The 25742-nt window shown below is 41.7% G+C and overlaps 1 long non-coding RNA gene and 1 other non-coding gene across 4 annotated transcripts in view; both read right to left on the bottom strand.

Annotated features, from left to right (window-relative positions):
• Positions 1-25742, bottom strand: part of LOC109498405 — a 234174-nt gene that overhangs the window by 49416 nt on the left and 159016 nt on the right. The window lies entirely within an intron of this gene.
• LOC111559944 lies at positions 12949-13053 on the bottom strand. Its single transcript, XR_002741409.1, has one exon. It is a non-coding gene; the product is annotated as a U6 spliceosomal RNA (small nuclear RNA).

Genomic DNA, 25742 nt, shown 5'->3' with positions numbered 1-25742 from the left:
CATCTATTATCGTATTGCAAGTTTCTTTCATTTCTCCATTCTGTTACATGGAAGAATGCTATCTGCTTTTTGAAAATTTGTGTGTAGGTAGGTTATGCAATTAACGAATTTATTTCCAGATGGTATAGAGCAAGCATTCAACTATTTGTTACAAAACAGGGACATTCGGATCCGACAGGGTTGAGAACCACTCACATTATAAATAGACTTAGGATGGACTCTGTAACAGACCGCTAATTGTCTATCAAAAATTTGAGCTGCCTTTATTTTTTTTTTATGTTTATTTATTTTTGCGCGAGAGAGTGTGTGAGCAGGGGAGGCAGGGAGAGAGGGGGACAGAGGATCTGAAGCAGGCTCCACGCTGACAGTAACGAGCCCGATGTGGGGCTCAGAGATCATGACCTGAGCCGAAGTTGGATACTCAAATGAACTGAGCCACCCAGGCGTCCCTGAGCGACCTTTCTATAGCAAAGGGTTGTTTCTGGGAAGTTGACGCCCAGCCTGGAACTACATTTGCAAACTTCTTGCCACCACCCGAGACCATGTGACAGCTGTCAGCACTGGAATATTGTAAGGCAGGTAAGCTTTCTCCGTCTTCCCTTCCCTGGTTAGAAGCAGGGGACTCCACAGACGTGAGGGATAGATCAGCCACGAGCTAAAAAGAACTAAGTCTCAGAAGTAAGAAAATGAGTCTCCGGCCACCAGAAACACCCATTTTGACTGTTCAGGAGGGAGAATTAACCGCAATGTCACTGAAATTTGGGGATTTTTGTTAGAATAGCCAGCAAAACTAAACGAATACACAGGCTGCCAATTTCATGATTCACTCATGTAAGCAAGTCATTTTCAAGACTAGGTATTTTTTTTCGATCTGTAAAAAGAGGCTAAATATAATAATAGTCACATAGGGTTGTTGCGAGGTTTATATGGGATCATACTCAGAAAACGACTTGCGCTTTATAAGCCCTGATTCAGTCTCTTTGTCCACTGCTGTTCTTTTTCTGACTTATCTATTTATCCACCTGCCGTCCAACTTGTAACATCCACGAATAAACTCCTCGACCTCAATAATAACTATGGCAGATCGTGAGATCAGGGCTCTGAAATGGTTCTACTCCAGAGACCACCACATTATATCCTCTTTCTCCTCTTTCTTTGTCTTAAATACACCATTTCAAAAACGCACAACCTTTGCTTTCTCTCCGGAGCAAGTTTACAAACCAGAAACTCTGTTGGATATTTTGCTTAATTCATTCATCAGAAAAAAAAAATTACTGTTTATTTCTGCATGAAAACTGTAATTACTGCTAACACGCATCACATTTTCCCAAACTGGAGAATTTGCAAATTCATCAAGTGTGGATGTGGGAGAAGTTCAATGTTCAAATCCTGTTTGAACCCCTTGCATAAGTTCCCAAAGGGCCCTCCGGGCTTTGCATTTTTGCATTTGATAAAAACATAAGCATTTGTTTAAAAATCGTGGAGAAGCTATGTATATAGAAATGTAGCAACTAACGTCAGTGGATGTGTCAGCCATTCACTGTTCATTCAGGGCCACGGCCCACAGACCCAAAGTACATGGGACAAACCTTTTCCCCAAATGCCATGCTTCCCGTAGGCAAGAGTTGCAAGTCTTTTCAAATAGCATGCTTTGTTTCCAAATAATACCTTTTCAGTACTTCCCAGATTACCCAGTTTTGAAGACGCAGAGAAGTTGCCAAAATTTGAGGAGTCTGCATATCTGGTCAAACAGTTTTATGTTCTTGTAGCTTATCACAAAGAGTATTTCTCTGCACGCCATGGAAATGACAACTGAATTTATTCATATGAATTACACGGAAGCAAATAGTTCCAGTGCATGTTAAGAATTTTTCTAAAGCACTGACTCGATCATTTCTTCCCCATGTTAATGATCTACAATGGTACATTGTTGCCTAAAGAAATGTTTTCAAAATATGATGGGTCAAGAATGTCTTTGAACAACTCACCACAGTGTTGTCTCTTCCCCCCAAACTGCCTCTATGGAGACGAATATGTGGCATTTTAGATGCCTCATGGACATCAGACATCAGCATGTGGACCCAAGTTTCAGACCATCTGACTTTTAGGATAAAGGATCATCTGCTCAGACTGTTAAACAATCTACCCCTTGACTTTGCCTCCAGGCCTTTCTCCCTCGGCTCTGCCCTACACCCCCTTCACATCCACAGTCCCACAGTCAGGCTCCTTAACAGACCCAGCACGTTCATGCTTCTGTGCCTTTGCACCTCCTATTCTCCTTGACCTTGAGAAACCACCCTTTCTGCACCATCCATCTGATTCATCAGTTGTCCTTCAAAATGTTAGTGCAGATGCCGTCTCCTCTAGGAAACCTGGTTTTCTTTCTACCTTCTCTGTGCCCCGATCGTATAGTCCGTGCACCTCTACGATAGCGTCCATCACCCTGCATTAATTCCGCCTCTTCCTGCGAAGAGACTGGGTTCCGCTGATAATGGCATCTCTAATCTCTACCACGAGGCCTGATATAAACAGAGGTGGTCAATAAATGTTTGTATACTGAGTGAAGGAATGAATAAATGAACGCCCTTCTTTCTATTTTAAAGACAGAGAAAACTAAGCGTAAATCTTGACAACTGAAACAAATCGCTATGGCCAGTAGTTAGAGCAAGGTGTTAGGGTGCTTCACCCACAGGCAGCAAGTGCCAAGCAAATTCGATTAGTTTATTTCAGATCAGTCAGAGGCTGTGTCAAGAGATGGGAACACGAGCAAAGTGCCTATGCTAGATCAAGGCATAGTGGCCAGTAAAATTGTCTGGTGGAAAACGAATAACAACTTTAATGGCTTTCGACAGAGTTTTATGAGATGAAAACATGCTACAGGCGGACTTGCTGAAAACAAACATGCGAACCAACAGAAAACACAGACACACACACATACAAACCTAATAAGCAGAAAGGCTGAGCGAGAACCCCAGGAAAGGGCTGTGTCGTTTGTCCTCATTGGGATGTACAAGCTGGAGAATAACACGGATGTTTCACAGATCGACCTCTCCCACTGATGAGAGAGCGAGAACATGCAGGTAGAGCAGGTTCCCCCGCTCTACACCCCTCCCCTCTGTCACACCTCCGGCCCCTCTGGTCTGGGGCGCCCATCCAGCTCTCTGGCGCGTGACTCCCACTTCAAAGGCTGATGAAGAGGGTTGGTGAGCGCTAGCCAAGAAGTCAGAGGGCCTGAACTCCTGTGTGCTCTGCAACTTCCTTGCCGTGGGACACTGGGTAGGTTACTGACACGTGTAACCCTGTATTTCTTCATCTTTCAAGCTGTGCCATCCATGCCTCCCTTCATTGAAGTGCAAGAGGGAGAAAACGGGAAGTTCTTGTGCACACCAGGTGGCACTGTGAACATTTCTTCCATGGTATGCAGTTGTTTGCATCCACGGACGTGTCTTCTACGGAAACGCGAGCTCCTTGATGGCAGGAGCAATTCTTACTTATGTTTACTTTCTGAGAGCCTGGAATACGATAGACAATTAGTTCTCTCTCGCTCGCTCTCTCGACAGACAGTATATCTCAGTTTGCAAGCATAATTTGTTCCAGAAACATGCTTGTCATCCAAAGCATCTGTACATCAAAGCGAATCTTAAGAACCATTGGCTAAGTTGTGATCATGTGACATTCCACGTCACCTACGACTCGTACTGCAAGACAGCACTGATTTATCAAGTGAAGATTTATTAGAAATGTTTGCTCGCCTTGCGGAACACTCCCAGAACAAGTTCCTCGCAATCCAAAGTTGTTACTGGTAGGTGCACTTTTACGCTAAAATGAATTCTTTACTATGATAGTTCCTGGAGGGTAAACTGTGGAAAAAAAATAAAGAATAAACCACGGTCTATCGGTGCCTAAGAAGATTGGCATCTGTCTATGCAGATAAGGCGTAGGCTACACGGAAGGCACTAGCATCAATGAGTTCTCCTGATACGGAGCGGGAGATATTTATTATGGTAATTGAACAAAGTGAAATTCTAGCCCCTGTTCATACACAGTTTTTCACACACCTTTTTAAGCAAATGGAGGGGCCTGGGTGGCTCAGTCGGTTGAGTGCCCGACTTCGGCTCAGGTCATGATCTCACAGTTCGTGGGTTCGAGCCCCGCGACGGGCTCTGTGCCTGGAGCCTGCTTCAGATTCTGTGTCTCCTTCTCTCTCTGCCCCTCCCCCGCTCATGCTTGGTCTCACTCTGCTTCTCAAAAATAAATAAAGGTAAAAAAAATTAAAAAAAAAAGCAAATGGAGAATATCTTCCAATGACAAAAACTTCCTACATTTATCAAACGTGTTATTGTTTCGCTTCATCAGGCAAACTATATGAATTTGACTTTAATCCACTGGATGGAAGTTCTTTGAATTCCAAACACAAATACAGAAGCACAGTTATTAGTTTAGCTGAAACATCTGTTTCCAACTTCCTGAAAGGAAAAGGAGAGGTTGCCAATGTATATACATATTTGAAACAGGGCTCGTACTGCACACATGGATACAATATGCATTTGTAAAAATTTTCCAAGCGGTCTAATGTCCCACTTGGTGAGGAGAAATAAGATGATGGAAGCATGTGATATAGGAAAATGAGTAGGTAGAACAACATTCCCACTAACAATTCTAGTTTCTAGGAGAGAACGCCAAGGTCACCGCTTACTGGACAGCACCAACCAGATTCTGGCCATTGGATCTGATGTTTACCTGTGGGTAATGTACCTCCGTGAAGGATGCTATCTCTCAGAGAAGGAGAGGGTCTAGTTGGAGTGTGTGTGTGTGTGTGTGTGTGTGTGTGTGTGTGTGTGTGTGTGTGTGGTGGGGGCAGGGGGAGGGGGTGAGTTTGGATATAACACTTCACAATTCTGAATTCTGGCCCGTCTTCTGTCACTAATTTTCTCTCTGACTTTGGGAAAGACACTTGATTATTCCATCCTTTAGGGTCTCAATTAATGCGTCTGTAAAACAAGTCTGCAAAAGTGCCAGGCAGGGGGTCGAGGCTTCTGGACTCCAGACCTCTTGAAATCATTACATTCTTTAAGCCAATCAACAAGCAGTCACCAGCAGTGAGATTGCAACTCCAATTTCCTAAACAATGCCCCAGCTGTCTTGTCAGGTTTATCACCTGGCACTTAATAAATCCCAACCTTTTCCCCACTCTAGGCATGAGGGGTGTGGGTTAGCTCAGAGGTTGATGAAAGCAATCACACCCTCTTCTAAAGGCTCCTGCTCGACACTGATGCCCCAAACCTGCATGAGCCGAATAGAGAGGAAGGTGAGCTGCGAATCAAAATCTGCCAGGTGCGACGCTACCTGAGAGAGATGTTTTGGATGGAGATTTATTGATGCGATGACAAGGGCGAGCAATTTCCTGGAGAAGATGAAGCGAAACAAAATACAAAGTTAGAGCGTCCTAAGAATTTTTGGTGGAACCTAAATCTGGTCCTATTAATGCGCTGAGTGACAGGACAGACCAAAAAGGATCTTGATCCTGTATCCTGTCGTGCTTCTCGGGTGCGATATCATAAAAAGCGCTGCTAATGGATGAATTAATTAATACGGAGACATGTTACCTAACAGCTCTGAGCTTTCATTTTTTTTGTCTATGATAAAGAGAGAGTAACAGTTACCTTACTCTCAGGTGTTAAATCAAACCAGTGAATGAAAGCTCTAGCACAGTACCTCTGTTGCACAGCAGATTAGGAATCATTAGCTTCACCGTGCTACAAAATCACCATTGCAAAACAATCCCTTTTAATGAGATGTCATCTACGATCAGTCTGCTTTTCCAGACCTCGGCTGCCTTTTCTTACTGTGCCTCCTAGTGGCATCAGACACTCAGGTGTGCCTGGTATCTGCTGGTCAGATTTTAAAATTCAAAATGATATCCTTAAATGTGGAATCCTGAGATCTATTTCTTTGTGTTTATCTGGCTCTGAGGTTACTCACTTACAGGCATCAGATTTTCTCTGGGTTTGCTGCTACTGTCCAGGAACGAAGACCCTTCAGATGAAGAAATCGAGATGGAGAGAGAGTGGCAAGAAGAGTCATGGGGGAAAGGTACAGATCCACCTACAGCATGGCTGATCTGGGGTAAGCAGAGGCGACGCCTGTCAGCCAGCTCAGAGGGAGGTGGGAGTCAGTGAGATGCCTTAGGTGGGTTCAGGGGCTGGTGAAGCTGGGGGTGAGGGTGATGGTGATCAAGCTTCACGAATCGTTTCAGAGCACTGGGGAGCCACAGAACACCGGGAAACAAAATCCTCTAGGATTTTCACTGTCTCTTTCCAGAAAGTTTTGCCAAGCATTCGAAGCAACTTACGGCTTGTGATCCAAAGAGGGGCTCGTGGTATTAGGAATCCCCTATAAATTTTGATAGGCATTTGAAGGAAATAGGGCACAAACATATTCTGTGCAGCTCCCAGTACAGAAAAAAAGAGTGAATGGGTGGAGGTTTGGGGGAGAATAATCTCGGATGAATCTAACACAGTTTCAGAGACAGCACATTGTCTGACAATGGGGTGGGTTGTTTTAAAAGATATTAAGCTCAGTGTAATTACTCATTAATTTAGCCAGGAAGCCAACAAATTCAAATATTAGACTAAAGTTGAAATAGATGCTCTAATTGGTTCTTGGCAACTTAAGAGTTCTAATGTTCTTGGCTCTTTCTAAAAATGAATAGACAGTACCAAAGAGAGTTGTTAGGAGCCTTTGTTGGTTCCCACATTCTTTTTGGGTGATACATATTTTCAGGGTTTCAGCTAACACCAGATCTCTTGCATGTGGGTTGCCCCTGGCTAGCTGATCCTTACTGGGCTTCTCCACAAGGGTGTCCCACACGCACTTCAAACAACATATCAAAGTAAACATGTGACTGATGCTAAGAAATGGCTCCCATCATCCCCATGATGCCCTTCTAACAGGGCTGGAAAACCCTCAGACTGGATTTCCCAACATTCCTACAATTGCAGTCACAGACGTGAGACAAGTTCAAATGTTGGAATCGCTGATGCGTGGAATTTCCCGAGAGGCAGGCTAATGAATGTCTTTTTCTCATGTAGGAAGTTGACCTGTGATGCCTCAGTTTGGGAGTAGCTTCTTGAGCCCTTCTAGGAATTGTGCAAGAGCCTTTATGAAGTCTTTTTTTTTTTTTAAGTTTAACTCGATAGCATGGATTCTATATATTCCATCCACACCCTAATTAATGGACTATTAAGATCATATTTCACACTGCATCTGAACCTGCCTCTTCCCATGTATTCCTTGCCTTGCTAAATGGCACCACCAACCATATACACCCACCCATCCAACTGGGATATTGACTTTCAAGACTCAAATCTCACTCCATTTGCCCACGAAGACCTTTCCTTACTGCTCTCCATTGTGGATGTGACCACTCCTTTCTTTGGGCCAATTGGCCAGACTCGTACCATAGTTTTACAATCATCCCATTTGCTCCCATTTCACTACAAGGGAGTAAGGACTGACCACTGATGGTTGACTGACTAACCCAAATTTTAAGAGCAAAATGATGTTATTGCTTGCCTAACAGAAGGCCATGGATGCGGCGTGTGGGGAAATAGGTTCTACTTACATAAATGGTTAGAAAAAAGCTTAGGGTGGAAAGCCGTCACCACGGGGTGAAAACACCTGAGGTTAGCTAGTGAGCTATTGTAATGGGATCGCAAGTAACTTGTTATACCACCTGCAGGAAATTACTTTCCATCTGATGCCGATATCCTAATATACCTTGATTATAAACTCCACTTGCCTCCCAGACCCATTGCTGCTTACACATACAAGGTAATGATTACTGTCAGATTGTTTTCTCCATGTTCACATGTGTGAAGTCTTGTTTTCTTCACGTTCCCCACGTTTGCAAGATCTTGAGAGCTCAATAAATGCGTAGACGAAACCCCTGCTGAGGGCTCTTGTCTCCTCCTGGACCTTAGCCTCTCTTGTATTCAATTCTGTGTCCACTCTCTTGCTGGACAAGAGAGAACGCCAGATTCATAGTCTGCAACAGACGGTGACCCTGACGTGAAGCCAAAGTGATGAGAAGGCGACGTGGCTAAGAAGGTGATGTAGCTAAGCAGGCGACAACACTATAAGCTGACATGACTAAGAAGCCCACGTCACTCAAGGACTGCAGAATGCTGTGGAACGACTAGACCTCTAAAAAAGAAAAAAGCGCACATGACTACAATCTCTCCTGACAAGGTAAGAGAAAAGTGAAGCTATATTAGGATTCGCTGCCATGGAACTTTTGAAAGAATCATATGGGAGACTCCCTATCCCCGAAACAGAAACAATACATTTGTATAGCACTCCTTAAATTACTAATGATCATTCAGTAATGCTGTCCTTGGTTTCCCTAGCAAGGAACCTTCAACCTAGACATTTGGGAATGAATAGGTGAAACACCAATGGCACACCATACAGAAGGCCCTAATGTTCTGTGGTCTATTGTCCCTATGGCCATTATCCCCCTGAGTGTGGATGATGTTTATGAAGATATAGACTCACCCAAAGTAAATTAAAGAAAATTTCCAAGGAACCTAAGCCTCTTTATTTTCAGCCAGCCCTTTGGCACCCCTATATCCAGAGAACACTGGCTCCCCGTTTTGTCATTGGAAAAAATATAACCTTTTAAAGGATCAAAAGATGCCCTCTGACAACATCCTTACCCAGATGCTACAACCTATTAAGAATGCCCTTGCAGTGTTTACAGATGCCTCGGGGAAAACTCACAAGGCTTCAGGCCTTTGGAAAACTGGAAGAAACTGGGAACGTATATTATACACCGGACCCAGTTCTAATCAGAACTGTGAACCATATTGTTAGCTATAGAAACCTTTTCCCAACCCTTAAACATGGTCTCTGAGATGTCATGGAGCAAAGACCACTCACTTCAGATTTCTCCACCAGTGTTCCAGGTAAAAATTAACCATGGGGAACAAATTGTCTTAGGTGGACCCAAACGTAAGTTTGTTGGTTTGAAATAGACCTGTTTACCAAAGGTGAAATATTCTCCTGTTATGACTTAATGTAATGGTTAACTTTGTCTCATAGTGATCATGGATAATTGTTGAGATAGCTCTCAAAGGTTTTGGTAACCAAAAAAGTTTTGCTTGCATGATAAATTGGGATTGAATTCATTGGACATCTAGGCCTTTTCTAAATAGGATGGGATACTAAAGCATTGATTACTAAACAAGGCTTATCTGCTTTTGGCTTCTTATTGCAGAGAAACTGTGGATATTTGGGTCTGATGGTAAATATGCTTTGTGCTTTGTAGCTTTCTGAGGTTTTTTTTTTAAAACACATTTCCCAAGACTTAAATTATAAGTGAAGTCTTTTTGACCAATTAGGCTTCTTTGGTATGTTAAGTTACTCTGGAAGCACTGTCAAACAAATAATAACCCTTAGGTTACATTTGAGTAAATGTTATAACCATTCTAGAGATTATATGCAAATCCTAGTTTTCATAATTTTTGGTATAAGGTTATCACTTGATATTATGATTATTGAAGCGTTATGTGCTATAGAAACAACTGAATTTCCTTGTCAATTGCATCAGATCTTTTAATCATGAGTCTTTTTGTCATAGTTTTGTGACTCTTGTTGGACCCCTATAATTTCCAGTAGACAGATGACCCTTTCTACACAAAGAGGCTCCATTTTCCCTGAACTCTGTCTTTCCCTTTTATAACTCCCCTATACTTACCCCAACTGATCAATGTTGACCCATAGGTGGGTACATTTCTACGCCCCCTATTTAGCAGTAAGAAGTTACAGAAGAGAAGACCATCTACCCTCAGTAACCTTAAAGATTTTAAGGGTCAAAATTGTCCAGGGGGGAAGGATGTGGGAAACAAAGGCAGAAGGAAATGGCAGATAAAATTAAATTTCCTTATAATCCACAAGGCCAAGCAATTGTAGGATGAGCACATAATAAACTTAAAATTATGTTTAAAAAATGGGGGAGGATTACCCATGGCTGTTTACATTACAACCTCCACTTCTCCTTGATCATGCTAGGATCGCTATTAAGATTTTAAATCTTGACCTTCAAGGAATAACTGCAGCTGAGATACATTCTTCTAAATTAGATAAACCCTCTCATCCTATGGTGCTGGTTTAAACTTCTCACGTGGGGTCAAGGATATGCTTGTGTTCTTTCAGATTCCCGGCCTCTGTGGATTAGTGAAGCCATATCATGGCATGGCAGAATGTCTTCCAACCAACCACGACTTCCAGAGGATTCTGAATGAGCAGCTACTGTTCCCATTTTTCAAGACTGAAGAAGCCTCTTCATTGACTCCTCATCCTGAAGCCACTCCACAAATGCAAGTCCTTGCCCCTGATATAATATGGGGAAGCCTTAAGCGCCTGTCTAACCGGGCTGGCGTCCTCTTAGAACACAATGATACTGCATATACTCCTGATTTTCATCTGATGGCCATGATCTCCATCACTGGTATTCATCAATCAGGCAAAGAATCACCCTCCAAACCACCTGACAGCAAAAGAAGGATCAGAAACTCGGCATGATGGTTCTCGCATGTAAACTTAAGAAGACAAAGACAAACCAAAAACAGGAACTGTGGGCAATAGGTTCTACTTACATAAATGAGTTAGAAAAAAGCTTAGGGAGGAAAGTCGCCACCATAGGGTGAAAATGCCCAAGATTAGCTAGCGAGATATTGTAATAGGATCACAAGTAACTTGTTATAACACCTGCAAGAAATTACTTTCCATCTGATGCCAATACACTAAGGTACCTTGATTACAAACCCCACTTGCCTCCCAGACCCTTTGCTTCTTACACATACAAGTTAATGATTACTATCTAATTGTTTTCTTCAAGTTCACGTGTGTAAGATCTTGTTTTCTTCACATTCGCCACGTGTGTAATATTTTCTTTTCTTCACAATTACCACGTGGATAGTATCTTGTGAGATCAATAAATACAGAGATGAAACCCCTGTCCAGGGCTCTTGTCTCCTCCTGGACATTAGCGTCTCTTGTGTTCAATTCTGTGTCTGCTCTCCTGCTGGACAGAACTCCAGACTCATAGTCCACGACAGTGGAGAAATTATACAATATGGGTATCTTAGGCATGGAAAGGTTCTGCCTCTCACTGCTAACCCCCCATTATTACCCTGTTCAGAATCTTGCTCATATGTCTATCTCCAGCCATCAGCAGAAGTTGAGCCCCTTTGAGGCAAGGATCGGATATTCACTCTTGGATTCTGAGCCTCCAGTACAGGGTTTGTCAAAAGGTATATGTACGTGAATGAATAAACAAGTTTCTCCCACAAACCACATACATGCAGCAATCAAGTTGCTCTTGAGAGAATTTATGAGATGTGAGTTGCACAAATCAATGTAACATGAGTCCATTGGTGGAGGGCAGATCCTGACATGGCCCCCAATGATCCCCAACTCCCGCTGTTCACACCCTTGTGTATTCACCTCCCTTTCACTCAGGGCTGACTTGCTGTGAATGAGGAGAGCACAGCATAAGGATGAAGCATACACACCACAGTCAGGCTATGAAAGATCATGACTTCCCTCCCTGGCTCTTGCACACGATGACTCTGGTGCAGAGGGCCACCTGTCCAGGTGGTGAGGCGGCTCCAGTCCAGCAGCCAGCATGGAGGTGAGGTCCTCAAACTCACAGCCCTAGAGGAACTAAATCCTACCAACAACCACTGAGCAAGCTTGAAAGCAGATCCTGCTCCAGCTGAACCTTGAGATGACAGCAGCTTTGTGAGAGGACCCAGCTAAGCCCTGCCCAGCTCCCTGACTGCAGAACTAACGAGAAAAGAATGGAGTATTGTTTTAAGCCACGAATTTGGGAGTAATTTGTTTAGCAATAGATAGATAACTAGTGAAGTGCTCACGTAGTTTGCATGTAATCAAAAATAATAAAAAGAATACACGAGAAAAAAACTATTACCCTGATAGATTCTGTTTTTGCTCTGACATGCTAATCATTACACATGGCTTCAGTGCTTGTGGAAACATATAGAATAGCTGCATGGTATAGTGGAAAGAATTGATTTTTTTTTTTAGAGTGAATGGGAGGGGGAGAAAAAAGCTTTGTGCAAATTTAAGCTCTGCCAGTAATGGTCTGTTTGAATTTTGACAAATTTCCAAATGGGTTCATATGAATATTCTGCCTCTCACTGCTCTAAGGATCCGTGGGAGGGAGAGCATGACAATAATTCTTGAGTCATAGAGTCACAGAGTGTCAGAGCTTGAGGAAATACCGGCTTGATAACTTGAAGTCACAGGACTCCTCAAAATCACTGCAAAATCTTGCGTACCCGATGCAAACATTCTGGGTGATGAGGGCAGCAGATATAAACCAAAAAGAAACAAACACACGAAACAAAGCAAAACAAAATAAAAACCCAAAAAACAAACCGACAAACAAAAACAACACAAGAAAACCACCCTTCAAAAATAAACATGCAATATAATTTTAGGTGGTAATGTGTCGTCTGTTCCATCTTGCATGTAGCTGTTCCCTCCATATGTTCAGGGTTACCATTTATGTCTCTGACCCCGAAGAAAGAAACAGTCTTTCCAACAGGAGCATCCATCTGAAATCGTAGTGTTTCTATGCTACTTAAAGCAGAAAGACCCGAGTGCCCCCACTCCCCCCCAAAAAGAGCAGAGAACTTTTATAGGAAATGGCATTTCGAATATGAGCTTTGATGCAACAGAATACAATGATCTCTTTCAACAGTGACCACTAAAATTTGATTCCGCTGCAATAATATTTCTACTTGCTGTCTATGTTAGGGTTGTCATTAATCATTGGTTCCGACAATAACACCCCCAGAAAAACGAAGATTCAAATATGTAAGTATGGCCTCCTGAAAATTACCGACAGAATCAACTTTTACAAAATAGCTGTATCATGAATGCGTGCGTCACCATTGTTTGAGGGTCATGCTAATCTATTCTGTATTGTTCCAATTTTAGTCTACGTGCTGTCCAAGCAGGCACTACAAAATATCTACATCAACGAAAAGGAATTTTGTTTCTTAATGTCTCCGTGAAAAGAAAACAACTTTGTATTTATAAAAGTGTTCATTGAACCGCAAGTGTGGTTTGACCAGTTAAGATTTTGAAAGAAGGTAAAGACTGTGAAAAAAAAAAAGTTAAGATTTTGTGACAAAGGGAATTAAGATGTTAGGCTCTGTGTGGCAGCTATGCAAAATGTTGGGATGTAATCGAATTCAGGCGATGAGAAGACATCATGACCGAGAAGTAGTAGGGACTGAAAAATTAGATGTGTGGCTGGACACTCGATTTAAAATAGTAAGATAAATACAAACCAGACCGATTGTCAAAGGTCTGATTCAAAGGGGGAAATATCCTTAATCTCAGTATATGAATATAAATTACAGTCTAATAAGATAAAATGAGGAAATCTGATATTTAGTGCTGACATAATTCTCTATGTTATGGCACGGGATGATGCGATAAGAGATCACAGAACATCTGTTGCTTATCTCAAAATTCAGTTTCTAGTACTCAAAATGACTTGGAGACCATACCCTTCAATAGACAGCGTCGTAAGGAACGAAGTGTAAAAATAAACTGTAATGCAGGGAGCGGCAGGGTAGTCGTGGGTGAAACCCATGCAGAGTATCATGTTCAATTACATATCATTGGAAATTCAAATATAAAAGAAAATCAAGGTAGCAGTTTCCCATTTTCTTATCATTCTGTGGTACACAAATTAAATGTGTTTGTGTGTGTGAGAATATGGAACAACTTTTAATGTTTCTAAGTTTCAAACCTCTGTCATATTTGTGCTTACGACAGCTGAAATTTCAAACCGACGTAGAGGTAATACATTGGTAACGTACATGTCATGACCGTATTGCCATTGGCGATACCATATTGCATCACAGTGAATAACTCTTAGCAAAGGGCCAAAGAAAAGTAAATAAAATGATCTCCAATATACATAGTTTCATTCCTGAAAAATACGATGCATATAAAAAATTTACAAAATAAGTTTTGTATTTATTATGAAAAAAAATTATTTAGGTCCTAGGCTCAGATAATCACAAATAGATGTTTCACCTACATTACTAAACACCTGTCCGGCAAGATATCTTTCATATTTGACCTCTGTCCTCTAAATAAAACCCATAAATTATTTTGTACTCATTGTGGTAAGAAGAAGGAAAAAGAAAAAAAAAAGATTTGTCTTCTAGGGAGCAGGCATACAATCAACCACTGCTTCGGGAGTTCTCACTGGATATTATCATCTTACCGCTTCTATTAACATCTAGATTTAAATAATACTCAAATCTCCATCTCCATCTCTGATCATTTTCCTGAATTTCTGATCCATAAATCTCACTGATAACTAGATACATCTATTTACATATCTGACTGGTGTCTCAAATTCGTCACGTGCCAAACAGAGCATTTTTTACCTCCTTTCAGTTAGTTTTGATGAACCTTTAGATTTCCTGCTCTGGAAAACACTGTCACCTTCCATCCAGGTTCTCTGGTTCCCAAGGAATTTCCTTGGTTTTAATCCTCTTTCTTGCTCTTCACATTCTATCAAACCTGTCAGTTTGATCAGCCTCGTTCGGATCTACCTTCATCTAAATCTCTCTCAAGCCCTCTTACCTCTCCATCCACTTGTCCATGATCAAAACTCAAGTTATTATTAATTTCCATCTTGGTTACTTTAAAAAGCTCCAAATTTTTCTTCTTTCTTCTGGTTTTGCTCTCTCTGTCACCAAGCCAATCTTGCTTCCAGATTGGTACTTTTTCTAACACAAACCTAAAGTCTAACTATATTCCTATTGTTTAGCAAGCCATTCGGTGGGATGTACATGCCCTTCAAATAAAGTACAAATGTTACCTTCCCATACGCATTTTTATAATTTCTCTTCCTTATACAGTTGGCCCTTGAATAGCACAAGTCTGAGCTGTTCAGGTCCACTTATTCACAACTTTCTTTTGATAAATACAGTCCTATAAATGTATTTTCTCTTCCTTAGGATTTTCTTTTCTTTTTTTTAAATTTTTTAATGTTTATTTATTTTTGAGAGAGACAGAGAGACAGAGCACAAGGAGAGGAGGGGCAGAGAGAGAGGGAGACACAGAATCGGAAGCAGGCTCCAGGCTCTGAGCCATCAGCACAGAGCCCGATGCGGGGCTGGAACTCACGGACTATGAGATCATGACCTGAGCTGAGTCGGGCGCTCAACCGACTGAGCCACCCAGGCGCCCCAGTGTTTGTTTATTTTTGAGAGAGACAGAAAGCATGAGAGGCAGAGGGGCAGAGAGAGAGGGAGACACAGAATCGGAAGCAGGCTCCAGGCTCTGAGCCGTCAGCACAGAGCCCGACGTGGGGCTCAAACGCAAAAACCGTGGGATCATGACCTGAGCTGAAGTCAGACACATAACTGACTGAGCCCCCCAGGCGCCCAGGATTTTCTTACTAATACTTCTCTAGCTTATTTCATTTTAAGAATACAGTATATAACACATATAACATACAAAATATGTGTTAACTGACTGTTTCTGCTACAGGTAAGGCTTTCCAGTTGACAGTAGGCTATTAGTAATTAAGTTTCTGGGGAGTCAAAAGTTACACGTGGATTTCTGAATGCACGAGTGGTTAGTGCTTCTAACCCCCGTTTGTTCAAGGGTCAGTGTATTCCTCTTTCAATCAATTCGGACCTTTTTTTTTTTTTTTTTTTTTGCTCTTCAATTACGGCATGAAAGTTTGCTTCTCCCAAAAGCAGACCCTGAGATAAGGATTCACAGGCATGTGAATTTTAACTGAGAGTTGATCTCAGGATGCAACAGTATGGTAATAGAGACTTGAGACACAGAAAGAAGTTGTGACTGGGTTACTAAGCACATTACCACTATTGTTATCCAGTGTAGAACATGAGCTTTGTAGCCAACCCATCTCAGAGGTGAGGGATTTGGGGTACTCATACACCAAATCCTGGGGAGAGAAAGGCATCAGTTCCTTGACACTTCTGGCCTTCTGTACGCGGGCAGAAGACAGGTTCCAGCAACCAGAGATAGTCTCAGGAAAAGAGATACAGATGGAGATACTTGAAGAAGCATTTTAAGACACTGACATCATAAGGACTAACAGTATATTGGTGGGGGATTCTCACTTTCTGCTACGTAGGATTTTTTGTGTCTCTGGGTCTCCCTCCCTACTCCATTTGCTTGGATGGTATCTTGCCCATGACCTTGATGCTCAGCTAACTTCTCTTCCTTCATTGTTTAGTTTAGACATAAATATCCTTAATGTTATCTCTGGCCTCCCAAATCTGTGATAGTCACCCCCGCCCCCGCCGTATACATCCTTATTTCTACTATTTTAGAATTTATTACACTGATAGTTTAGTGAAAAGAGAAAAACAGGTATATACAGATATAAACATATTGCCATAGGCTTAGGGGAAATGGAAAGATTAGTTTATGTGTAGAAGTATCTAGGTTTTTATGGCTCGGTTCTAGAACTAGTAACATTGCCTAGAACTTGAGCATGTTACACATCTGTAAGGAAGGCTGAGAGATAAGGTTTATTAACTGGAAAGCCACGAAAGAAGAGGAAACTGTCACCAACTATCAGTTTCATCGTCTCACGTAGGGAACAAGTTCAGCCCCTACCTAAGGAAGATAACCTAAAATCACATCCAGTCACGGCACCCAGTTGAAAATCCAGGATTTCTGGGCGATATGGCCTTTCTATCCTCCAGATTTGGTGTTATCTACTCCTAGTCTAGAGACCTGTGCTCTAAAAAAGCCAAAGCATCTACTCTCCACGTTCAACACACAGACAAAATACAATGGTGGCGAACAGACAGGATGAAACCACTCTAGGCTCTTATAGATGGGAGAGCCCTTGATTCTCAGCAATTGTGATCCTTGGTGAACAGAGGTCCCTCTGTCCCAGCAGTACAGGAAATTCCTTTGTTAAAACCCAGATGTCTAGCACGGCTGCTGGCTTTCCGGGGAGAGTCCCCTTGCCTGCCATCCTCACTGGTCCCAGCTCAAGTGAGGATGGGGGAGTATGCTCCCCTTGCAAGTTGATCACAGTTCATAGCTTCTTTTCTACTTGTGCAACTTGGAAGCTCCAGGGCTTATTTAAAGCTTGGACAGGCAAGGGCTTTTCAGCCTCCACTGGTGAATTCATTGAAAATTCATTTCTCTCATAAATTCTGTAGACTTCTGATCAATTTTTTTCTAAGTGGTTCCATGTCCCTATAAACACAGTCAAAGCCCTTTCATGGACATAATTCTCCCATTTTATTTTATTTTATTTTATTTTACTTTATTTTAATCTTTTTTTTTTTCTTTTTAAACCTCGTCCTACTCTTCGTCTCAACTTAATGGTGATAACCTTGATGCTATGTGAAATAATACTTAGGAAGGCCATAGTATTCAGGAATGGTTGCCTCAGACTTGAGCTGTTTAGTTCAAATGAGATTATTTACTGGGCTTTAGTCACTAAACATCTCTTTCAATCTTATCTGTTACTATTTGAGGTCTGGCTGTAGCCTGCTTTTTCAACACCGTAGAACCTTGGGTCTTTGGATGTTCTTGACTATCACGGACATCTGTTTGGAAAGCAGTCTATTCTTGCCTGAACTCTCTCTCTTTCTCTCTCTCTCTTTTAATCCTATGCTAAGTCAAGTCAATATAACTTGATACACAATTATTCTGACTTTTTCCAACCACTTTCTCTAGAGTAAGGAATCAACTAGGTTGCCTTCTCAAATTGAAAGCAACCGACTATTTTGTCACAACAAAACAAACTTCTTTCTCTTCTGGCCTAATATATCTCTTTCCTTGCCACCGTGAAACCAACCACTAAGCCAACACCAAGGTGCTGATTTCTGTAACAGCTGGTGGCATATGATTTTGAAACAAATAAACCCCCACACTTCAGTGGTTCGACATTATGGGTGCTTATCTTTCAGTCACATAAAATCCAATAATGTATTCAATGATGGCTTTCCAATGGGAATTCAGAGACATATCTGGGTATCTCTATTTAGTTTTTTCACTGTCTCCTAGTGTAGCAGGGTTCCCACACCGAGAGTTGTCACATCAACGCTTTTCTTTCCAGGAGGCAATGGCCAGCACCACTCAGTTGGGTTCGTACCCGAAGAACTGAGTCCCGAATGCCACGTGGCGCAGTTTTTTATATATTTTTCACTTCTTTGTCTCCCATATATGGTAACATACAAACATGTAGTCTGATTGAGTGGTCTCATGTTACAAGGTCGTGAGGGATGTTGTCATGTATGCATGTAACCAGGTTGCCTTGAGGTTTTTTGTTTGTTTGTTTTCTTTTTATTTATTTATTTTTTCTTTCCTTAGGGAGGGGACCCTATCTCACTAGGAGAGTAAGTTCCATTACCAGTGGACACAGGAGGGAGACTGGGGTAGTTTGTAGGAAGCTTTTATAATGCAGGCTGAAACGTGGTATATGTCGCTTTCACCTGCATTTTCATTGGCTAGAAATGAGTCACTCAGGGTGATATGTAACTCTAAGGAAGGCTGGGAAATATTGTCTAGCAGTGGGTTCACAGATAAGAGGAAATCTGTTTGTGAATACCTAGGCAACCTCTAGCACATTTATCAGAAATCAATCAGTCAATCAATCAGTCAACTTAATCCATAAAAGGGGAACAAAATAGAACTTTATAGGAAACCCATTAGTCCCCTGTCTCTCTCTTTTCCTGGGGCCTGTCTACACTCTCTTCTTAGAAACTAATGAACTGAATTAAGCAGGAGGCTTTGGGGCCTGGCCTGGGAAGTCTAGAGGTAGTAGGACCAAGGATTTTTCAAGGCTGATTTCAAGGACCTGAAAGAAGTTGAAACCATGTTGATCATCCTATCAAGGCTTAATCAAAAGTGGGGAGAGATATAAAAACTAGTTTTACAAGTCAGAGAGATTCTTAAGTATATTAAAGATCAAAGGTGTTGCCATGAAGTCAAAGCCATTTTCCTGAGGATGCTCTAGTTTCCTTAGGAAGGAGGCGAAGGAAGGAGCCATTCAGAACTCTGAGCTGATCAGGCGAGCAACTGTAAGTGACACAGCTCTGCGCCCCTCTTTGTAAATATGCAACAGAGCTTCCGCATCGCAATGGGGAAAATGTTCTCCAGTACGAACATTGTCTTTGCTGTCACATTTTCCCTGGCTTTGCAGAGGTTAAAGGATTACTACACAGCAGCTTCCAAGCATGGAAAAAAGAGGTAATCAAATTGGCGCACATCCCAGGGAAACTGTGAGGTCTTACAGAGCATGAGTGCCAGTGGAAAGAAGCATTTTGAAAGGCACACCGCGGGGGGAAAAATCCAGATCGTCTCCGTGACCGGGAACTGTCTCTGGGAAGCTGCTTCAGCCGCCAGATTTCCACCCAACTCAGAAAGGTTGCTCGCTGTCTTCCTCGAGTCATAACGAAAATAGGGCCTCTTCCCTCACATTGTGCCTTTATCCTCAGCTTGCCAGCCATCCAGACAAGAGTTAAGAAACCCAGGAGGAGCAGAGGTATTCCCTGAACATAGGCCATAGAGCAACCTAGGTGGGAAAGAGGACCAAGACATTAGTTGGAGGATCTGAGCTGGAGTCCAGGCCAACCAGCGTTTGCCCAGTGGCCGTCGCTCGACCTTGCTGAGCTTCTGCTGTTCCATCCGCATTCCTCAAGAGCGGAGATAGTATTGCCCTCTTGTGAGTCTTCAGGCACAGTGCGAGTACGCAATCGATGACTGCTAACATAATAAACAGGCAAATGACTATCCAGGTCACGCGTTTGTTAACGTTCAGATTACAATAAGATGGTCAATAACACTGTTAATAAGATCGACAGATGTATATTTTGACTATGAGTCAGTATCGGATTGCACATGCTCTTTCCAGAGGCAGACACCATGGGAATATGTTGCATCAGTTGTGTATTCCTAACCGGGTCTTCCGCACATTCCCGGATGATGACAAATCCTTCTCCGTCTGACAGGGTGTTCTGTCCTCGTTGGTGGGCTCTATGGCTTTGAGACAGACACTTAAGGATGAAAGAAGAAGAATTCTGAGAGGATCCACTCACCCTCACAGCCAAGAATGCATCGGGTTCCTAATCACACTGCTCCTGCAAACCATATAATGAGAACATAAACTCAGCTCTCAATTATTGGTGAGATAGATATGTTTTCATGAATAGAAGTATTAATTAAATGGTAAGGAAATGCCTAGAGTGACTGAGACAGGATACACGTGCTGTGTGTGTGTGTGTGTGTGTGGTGGGGGGGGGGGGTTGCGAAGCCTGGAGTTGTCAGAAAATGCTTCCTTGAAGCAGAGACTTGATATGGACCCCAAAGGATTCTCTATAGTGAGAAATAATGAGACTTAAAAACAATTCAGGAGGAGGGCCCTGGACAAGGAAAAACAAAACGAAATGTAAGTTAATGTTATGATACATGCAGGATGTGCTCGATGACCAGCGGGCAATTATGTAAGGAGAAGGTTGGAGATGAGAAAAGGCAGGTCAAGTGGGATCAGAACGCGGTGCCACTTTTTTGTGGGTGATAGGAAGTCAATGATTGATGGCTGTTAAGCAGAGGAGTGATGTGATCAGATTAGTCCTTTAGAAAAAAAATATATGTATATATTCTGGTAACAGTGTTTGGAAACTGATGATACGGGGAAAGAGTAGAAATAGGAAACGAATATAGTTGTGGTGTGTTACCCACCTAAACTCGGGAATGCATTCCTGGACCAAAACATCCTTGGGGTCAAAACGGTCAGGTCAAGGAACATGGTCAAAACATCCTGCTCATATTATACAACAGCTGCTTGGGAATCCAAATGATGAGTCAGGCGTTACTGGAAGGAGTCTCAGCGGTGATGTTTAGGAAAATTATTTGCACATAGTCTGTTTAAGGAATGTAAAGGGCACAGTACTTGGAACAATGATGATTGTCTGTGAAGTCGTCCAAAAGGGTGATTATCGGGGTCTGGGCAAAAGTTCTTCTAACTCCTGAGTGAACTACCCTGGGTCGAATGATCACTTGCAGACCAGTCTGGCCTCCCGCCGACACCCAGGTATGTGCAGTCGTCGATGTCGAGAACATACGTACTGCACCGGAGGCCTTCGGTCGGCATAAAAACACAGCCTGAGCCAACCGCTTCCCTTTCCACTTCTCATACATGGTTTTGGTTCCAGGTATCTGTTGAATGAATAAGCTGGGGCAAGTGAAGGGTATATTGCTGCAGTCTGGGAAGGAAACGCAAATCCCAGCACCAGGATCAGAAGAAAATTCTCCTGGGGAGTGAGCCAATGTCACTGTCTTTGCTTGGAGAAATGTGGCCAATAATTATATCCGAACTGTGAAATAGAACGGTTTTCCCTCCTCCAGCTGGCAGACGGATTTGGACCACATCTGTTAAATATTTATCAGTAGCGGATACTAGTTTATCTTAGTTTTACTTCACACACTGATCATCAGGGTTTTTATCTCATTAGGCTGGGAAATTGCTGGCGAGACCTGGTTTCTCTTATGGAGGCTGGTGTGAGTTGTAGACAAGGGTTAAAGACAGAGAGTGACCTCTGAGCAGATAGATATAGTGAGGTGATTAGCCCTCAATTGCTATGTCAACATTTTAATCTTTTTCTTAGGCTCCAGGGGTCAGACTTGGACATTGGTAGTCTTAGTTAACTCCCAAAACTTTGAGGTGACTTAAATATAAAACTTCTCTTGGAATAAGTTATGCTTCATGATGTAGGGTTATGGTATTTATAATTCTTTAGAGTCATTACTTTTGAAGAGAGAAATTTGGTAGTAAGTCAAGCTCAATGAGTTCAGCATCATGCCTGAATTTGCTGATTTTTTCCTTCAAACTTGACATATAGTTGGTCTGGCTCTAAACCCGGTTATTTGAAACCACCATATTTATCTAACTGGTTACTCTTCAAAATCTCCACCTACTTGATTTCTGGCAAGAACATAACATGCAAAAGGAACAACAATATTTTTCCAATCTGTCTGTCTGCATGATTCAGCTCATTAACTTTCCTTTCTGCCAACTTTTCTCCCCAACTGGAAGAATTTTCTAACATGGATATGCTGAGACATGATGGCAAGGGAAAGACCACTGTACAGGAGGCAAAAGAGCTAAAATCTTTTTGCAGATCTGTTACACGCAGCCATTTATTCCCTCCTGAGCCCAATGGATTCCCCTCTACAAAACTAGGATGATCACACCAGCCCTGGAGACGCTAGAAGGCAATTTGGAAGTGAAAATAATTATGATAGCAATGATGACGATACCAATAACTATAATAACATTGGATAGGTATTTACCCCATGATAGGCACTATAACTACAAACATTCATCATTTAAAAGCTCACGAGGACCCTATGGGGAAGGTAGCAAAGTTTCCATATAAAGTAGTGCCAACTCCAGAACTTTGAGACATGCAACAACTGTACCAAGTTGAAAGTTGTTATAAACTCTACAAGCACAGAATGTTATAATTACACAATCATAAACATAGATATCCTTATATTTATATTTATTTTATATCCGATATGTTTCATATCAACGCAAATCATCAGTCACGCATTGAGTGTCTACATAATCCAGGTTCTTGATAGAATGATGGAAACCACACACCGAGAAAGAGTCTGGGGCCCAGGGAGGTCACAGTCAAGTTTGGGTTCTTTCTAAGCAAAGTGCGACACTTTGTACAAAAACCTTTAAGCGTCTCAAATTGATTCTGTTTGTGTGAGTGAACACAAGGGCCTATGGAGAAGGATAAATTGTGTTACCTCTAGACAACTCTACTTCATCTGTAAAATCAGCAGTAATGACTCTTATTCGGTGGGATTGCTGGGAAGATCGGCACTTGAGAAAATGAACAGTAGTGGGGCGCCTGGGGGGCTCAGCCGGTTAAGCGTCCGACTTCGGCTCAGGTCATGATCTCATGGTTTTTGAGTCGGAGCTCTGTGCTCTGGGCATGGGGCTCTGTGCTAACAGCTCAGAGCCTGAAGCCTGCTTCGAATTTTCCGTCTCCCTCTCTCTCCGCCCCTCCCCCACTCATACTCTGTCTCTCAAAAGTAAGTAAATGTTCAAAAAAAAAGAAAATGAACGGCAGTGTCTAACATCACACAAATGTGTTCAGAAACATTGCCCCGGGTCCCAGAATAAATGGCAGGACTAGGATCTGCTGCAGAGCTCCCAAACCAGGTCCACCTCTTCCATCTGCTGTGTTCTGCCTCCTGTAGGTGTTTGAGTCTATCAACCCCATGACACCGGTCACTTCTCTGCTTTTCCACAACATTTGCCTGCAATCCCAGATGTGCCCTCTCTTGACTCACAACACATGGTCCCTTAATCAAGAGACCCGTCTGGCTCCTTCTCTTCCTCAGTGTTAGGACCAATCTTCACTACCATGCTGGCCCCACATCGCCCATGTCACCACCATACTTTTATTCTGTGCCCTGGACTTTGACTTTCTGTACCTGCATCCCACCACCCCCCCCCCCAGCTCCCCACATGACATCTCCAGATATCAATGCTTCTTCCTTTCTTCAGAACTGACCCCTAAATACTCTTTCCTCCACCAATATCTCCTTGAGCTCAGCAACCAGATTTAATCTTCCCATACTTCGAATGTTAACAGAATCTGTCTCTGTTTCTTTCACGTGTTTATTATTTATTTCTTCCACTTGTCTACGTGCTTTAATTAACATGATACTAGCATTTTAGGCTCCAAGCTCCTTGAGAGCAGAGGCTATTTTCCCCATCTTGCTATCAGCCACTTCCATGGCCTTTGCTCCACCCCCATTTCTGGGATTCCTACGGGGTCTATCGCACACTATCTTTTTTGTGCAGTGTTTGATATCTCTAGTAGGTTCCTAAGGTCATAAAAGACTATTTTTCTTCTATGGGCTTTTTTTTTTCAGCTTTATTGAGGTATAATTGACACATAAAATCAAATGTATGTTTTCTATCAGCCTATATAAGCTATATTTATCTAAATATATTTAAATAAAATATATTTAAAGTGTACAACATGATGACTTCATATATGTATACATTGTGGAAGGATTCCTACCAATGAGTTCACATATCCATCCTTTCTCATGTTTGGTTGTTTTTATTATGAGAACAACATAAGTTCTACTCTCCCAGGAAACTTCAGTTACCCAATACAGTGTTATCAAGTACAGTCACCATGTTTACGTTAGACCTTCAGACCTTATTCATCTTAAAACTGAACGTTTGCATCTTTTTACCAACCTCTCCCTATCCTCCCTCCCTTCCCAATCATTGGAAACTACCATTCTGTTCCCTGTTTCTAGGAGTTTGGATTTTTTTATTTTTATTTTTTTAGAGTCCACATGTAAGTGATGCAATGCAGCATTTGTCGTTCTCTGTCTGGTTTATTTCACTTAGCCTCATACCCTCCAGTTTCGTCTATATTGTTAAAAATGGCAGGATTTCCTTTGTATCTTTTACAATGTTATTACAATAATATATTCCCTATGCTGTGCTTTTCATTTCTATGACTTATTTATTTTATACCTGGAAGTTGGCACCTCTTAATCCCCTCACCTACTTCACTCAACTCTCCACCCCCCTGCCGCCTGGCAACCACCAGTGCTCTATGTGTTTATGAGTCTGTGTCTGCTTTGTTGTTTATTTGCTCAGGGATATATATATATATATATATGTACATATATATATATATCCACATATATATACACATTTGTATGTATATGTGTTTTTGTTCAGGGACTTTTTTCATACACACACATATGTATATATTTACATATATATACACACACACATATACACATTTGTATACATGTGTGTTTGTTTGCTCAGGGACTATTTTCATACACACACACACACACCACACACATATATATATATGTGTGTATATATATATATATATATATATATATATATATATACACACACACATATATACATATATATATACACATATATACACATTTGTACATATGTGTGTTTGCTCAGGGATTTTTTTCATATATATACACATATACATACATATATATGTGTGTGTGTGTGTGTGTGTGTGTGTAAAAATTTGTTTATTAGTTCTAAAAGTTTTTGGTGGAGTCTAGGGTTTTCTGTATATAAGATCACATCATCAACAAATAAGGATAATTTTACTTCTACCTTTTCAATTTGGGTGGCTTTTATTTATTTTTCTTGTGTAATTGCTCTGGCTAGGGCTTCTAGTACTATGATGAATAAAAGTGGTGAGGGTGGGCTTCTCATTCCCGCTCTTCAAAAAAAAAATACCTTTTAGCTTTTCCCCATTAAGTATGATGTTAGCTGTGGGCTTGTGATGGAGATTCTTATTAATACCTTTTTTCAATGAGTATGTGTTGAGCTACAAACAGAGTTAGAGAGATTATGATTTAACAGGTGCACGACGTACACGGGAAGCATAGGGGATGGCGAGACCATTCATCTGAGGGAGGAAGAACTTCTGTAGAAGTCTCCCGGAGTGAGTGGCATCTCAGCTGAGTTCTCAGAGAAGAATGTGAGTAGAGGACAAGTAATGAGTAGAAGACATTTCACGAAGAGCAGTTAAGTTCAATCCATCAAACTTTTTTTTTTGTCCTTATTATGTGGTTAGTGTGGAACTCTT

The sequence above is a fragment of the Felis catus genome, chromosome A3, assembly GCF_018350175.1.
Source record: "Felis catus isolate Fca126 chromosome A3, F.catus_Fca126_mat1.0, whole genome shotgun sequence".
Taxonomy (NCBI): Eukaryota; Metazoa; Chordata; class Mammalia; order Carnivora; family Felidae; genus Felis; species Felis catus.
The sequence above is the reverse complement of the archived record's forward strand: the minus strand, read 5'-3'. Positions and strand labels throughout refer to the sequence as shown.